Genomic DNA, 4,690 nt, shown 5'->3' on the forward strand with positions numbered 1-4,690 from the left:
CAGTCCGGCTCTGCCCATCTCCCAGCTAGAGCGGGAGGGAGGCACCACAGGGCTCCTCTAGTCCTGAGGAATGAGCGTCCTCTGTCCTCCCAAGGCCCAGCCAGGCCAGCTGATATGTGCTGCCCGGGGGCCGGGGTGGGAGCCAACAAACTCCCCCTGACCAGCCACTGTCCAGTGGGAAGCTCTAGCCAGACCGTGCTCAGATCTAGGCAGCGGCTCCCCACAGACACAGGGCTCCAAGTAGCCACACTCCAGAGCCTCAGATCTAGGCAGCGGCTCCCCACAGACACAGGGCTCCAAGTAGCCACACTCCAGAGCCTCAGATCTAGGCAGCGGCTCCCCACAGACACAGGGCTCCAAGTAGCCACACTCCAGAACCTCTCCAGGACTTCGAAGAGTTTCGCAAAAGTCTAGGGAGAGAAGGAGCACCAAAGCCTCCTTAGTCACAGCCTCTGGGCCTAATGCACTCCCTTCTGTGGCCAACCTCACCTACCCTGTCACCTCAGACTCAGAAGGAGGGCCGCAGAGCCACCTGGACCTGAGCTTCAATTCTCTTAAGGCTCTACCAGGGTGACCCTTCAGCGGGGGATCCAGACTGGGGGCTGCATGTGAATGAAGCTCAATCATGGGGGACTGCATCTGAAGCTCTCAAGCAATGGAGGCTGGATCTGAAACTGTCAATCACTGGGGGCTGCATGTGAAGCTGTCAAGCAATGGGGGCTGTATCTGAAGCTCTCAATCAGTGGGGGCTGCTCTGGGGCTCTCAATCAATGGGGCTGCCTCTGAGGCTCTCAGTCTATGGGGGCTGCATCTGAGACTCAATCAATGGGGGCTGCATCTAAGACTCTCAGTCAAAGGGGGACTGCAGCTAAGACTCTCAATCAATAGGAGCTGCATCTGAGACTCAGTCAATAGGGCCTGCATCTGAGACTCTCAATCAATGAGGACTGCATCTAAGACTCTCAGTCAATGGGGGGCTGCAGCTAAGACTCTCAGTCAATAGGGGCTGCATCTGAGACTCAGTCAATGAGGACTGCATCTGAGAGTCAATCAATAGGGGTTGTGTCTGAGACTTAATCAATGGGAGCTGCCTCTGAGACTCTCAATCAATGGAGGCTGCGTGTGAAGCTCTCAATCAATGAGGGGTGCATCCGGGACTCTCAAGCAATGGGGGGCACATCTGAGACTCTCAAGCAATGGGGGCTGCACGTGAAGCTCTCAATAAATGAGGGTTGCATCTGAGACTCTCAACCAATGGGGGGGTGCATCTGAGACTCTCAATCAATGGAGGCTGCGTGTGAAGCTCTCAATCAATGCGGGGTGCACCCGGGACTCTCAAGCAATGGGGGGTGCATCTGAGACTCTCAAGCACTGGGGGCTGCCCGTGAAGCTCTCAATCAATGGGGGTTGCATCTGAGACTCTCAAGCAATGGGGGGTGCATCTGAGACACTCAAGCAATGGGGGCTGCATGTGAAGCTCTCAATGGAGGCTGCATCTGGGGCTCTCAATCAATGGAGGCTGATTCTGAAGCTCTCAATCAATGGGGGCTGCATCTGAATCTCTCAATCAATGAGGCTGCATCTGAAGCTGTCACTCAGTGGGGGCTCCATGTGAACCTCTCAGTCAGTGGGGGCTGCATCTGAGACTCTCTATCAATGGGGGCTGCATCTGAGATTATCAATGGGGGCTGCTCTGGGGTTCTCAATGGGGCTTCCTCTAGGGCTCTCAGTCTATGGGGCTGCATCTGAGACTATCAATCAATGGGGGCTGCAGTTGAGACTTCAATCAATAGGGGCTGCATCTGAGAGTCATTGAGGGTTGTGTCTGGGAATCAGTGGGGACTGCCTCTGAGACTCTCAGTCAATGGGGGCTGCACCTGAGACTTTCAATCAACAGGGGCTGCATCTGAAACTTTCAATCAACAGGGGCTGCATCTGAGACTCAATCAATAGGGGCTGCATCTGAGACTCTCGATCAATGGGGGCTGCATCTGAGACTCTCTATCAATGGGGCTGCCTCTGGGGCTCTCAGTCTATGGGGGCTGCATCTGAGAGTCAATCAACAGGGGTTGCATCTGAGACTTAATCAATGGGAGCTGCCTCTGAGACTCTCAAGCAATGGGGGCTGCATGTGAAGCTCTCAATCAATGGGGGTGCATCTGAGACACTCAAGCAATGGGGGCTGCATGTGAAGCTCTCAATGGAGGCTACATCTGGGGCTCTCAATCAATGGAGGCTGATTCTGAAGCTCTCAATCAATGGGGGCCGCATCTGAATCTCTCAATGGAGGCTGCATCTGAAGCTGTCACTCAGTGGGGGCTCCATGTGAACCTCTCAGTCAATGGGGGCTGCATCTGAGACTCTCAATCAATGGGGGCTGCATTTGAGATTTCAATCAATAGGGGCTGCATCTGAGAGTCATTCAGGGTTGTGTCTGAGAATCAGTGGGGACTGCCTCTGAGACTTTCAGTCATTGGGGGCTGCATCTGAGACTTTCAATCAACAGGGGCTGCATCTGAGACTTTCAAGCAATGGGGGCTGCACGTGAAGCTCTCAATAAATGGGGGTTGCATCTGAGACTCTCAATCAATGGAGGCTGCGTGTGAAGCTCTCAATCAATGGAGGCTGCGTGTGAAGCTCTCAATCAATGCGGGGTGCACCCGGGACTCTCAAGCAATGGGGGGTGCATCTGAGACTCTCAAGCACTGGGGGCTGCACGTGAAGCTCTCAATCAATGGGGGTTGCATCTGAGACTCTCAAGCAATGGGGGGTGCATCTGAGACACTCAAGCAATGGGGGCTGCATGTGAAGCTCTCAATGGAGGCTGCATCTGGGGCTCTCAATCAATGGAGGCTGATTCTGAAACTCTCAATCAATGGGGGCCGCATCTGAATCTCTCAATCAATGAGGCTGCATCTGAAGCTGTCACTCAGTGGGGGCTCCATGTGAACCTCTCAGTCAGTGGGGGCTGCATCTGAGATTATCAATGGGGGCTGCTCTGGGGTTCTCAATGGGGCTTCCTCTGGGGCTCTCAGTCTATGGGGCTGCATCTGAGACTGTCAATCAATGGGGGCTGCAGTTGAGACTTCAATCAATAGGGGCTGCATCTGAGAGTCATTGAGGGTTGTGTCTGGGAATCAGTGGGGACTGCCTCTGAGACTCTCAGTCAATGGGGGCTGCACCTGAGACTTTCAATCAACAGGGGCTGCATCTGAAACTTTCAATCAACAGGGGCTGCATCTGAGACTCAATCAATAGGGGCTGCATCTGAGACTCTCTATCAGTGGGGCTGCCTCTGGGGCTCTCAGTCTATGGGGGCTGCATCTGAGAGTCAATCAACAGGGGTTGCATCTGAGACTTAATCAATGGGAGCTGCCTCTGAGACTCTCAATCAATGGGGACTGCATGTGAAGCTCTCCATCAGTGGAGGCTGCACCTGGGGATCTCAACCAATAGGGGCTGCATCTGAGACTCAATCAGTGGAGGCCGCATCTGAGACTCTAATCAACGGAGGCCGCATCTGAGACTCAAAATGGTGTGGGAGTGCACGGCAAATCTGGCCTTTGGTGCCCTCTGGTGGGCATTGCATGCCCTGCTGACCAGTCTGAGGACAGAGATGAGGGAAAGAAATCAGGGTAGCGTGGGGCTGTCCAGGGTTTTCCCCACCGACATGGATGACAGGGTGACCCTGAAGAAGTCACTCTTTTCTCTTAGCCTTGGTTTCCTAATCTGCAAAGATGGTGACAGATACATTCCATTTCAAAAGGCTGCCAGGGTCTAGGCGCAGCTGCTCATGCCTGTAATATCAGGTGCACTTTGGGAGGCTGAGGGAGGAGGATCACTTGAACCCAGGAGTTTAAGACCAGCCTGGGCAAGATAGTGAGACCCCCATCGCTACAAATAAAATAAAATAAAATAAAAATTAGCTGGGTGTGCTGGTGTGTGCTTGTGGACCCAGGTCCTCCGGAGGCTGAGGTGAGAGGATCACCTGGGCCAGGGAGGCCAAGGCTGCGGTGAACCATGATTGTGCCACCACACTCCAGCCTGGGTGGCAGAGTAAGACCCTATCTTTAAAACACAAACAAAAAACAAACAAACAAAACTGCCAGGGATGAGATAGTTCAGGCGAGACTGTGCAAGTCCACAGCCCTGGCAGTTCCTTCCTGTGTCTCCCAGACAGAGGGGCTGAGTTCCAGAAGAAGAGGGTTTCACCGTCCCCCGTCCTCCCCTCCATCCTGTGTCTGGCTGCCAGGGGATGTTCCTAAGCCCTTCAGGTTCCTGCTGGCCATAGGACAGTCCCCGAGTGCTCTGGCCTGGCTCTCAAGGACGGGGATGCCCTGCCTGCCCCTTCCCCAGCCTCAGCTGTGCTGACACCTTCCATCCCCACACACACCCATACCGTGACCACCTCCTGGCCTTTGCCCCTGCTGACCCCCTTGGTCACTCCCTCCCGCTGTCCCCTTGCCCTCTGACAAATTCCTATCTTCCTTGTAATCCCAGTGTGGGTGGGCATCGTCTCCTCTGAGAACCTTCCTGGATCCCACTGCTCACCCCCACCCCGCCCCGGCCTCCCCTCTCCCCGGCCCGCCCCAGCCTCCCCTCTCCCTGGCCCCACCCCGGGTCTTCCCTCTCCACAGCTCCGCCCCAGCCTGCAGTCCACTCGCGTCTTGTCATATGAGACCCTGGGTGT

Source organism: Pan troglodytes, chromosome 15 (assembly GCF_028858775.2).
Source record: "Pan troglodytes isolate AG18354 chromosome 15, NHGRI_mPanTro3-v2.0_pri, whole genome shotgun sequence".
Classification (NCBI taxonomy): domain Eukaryota; kingdom Metazoa; phylum Chordata; class Mammalia; order Primates; family Hominidae; genus Pan; species Pan troglodytes.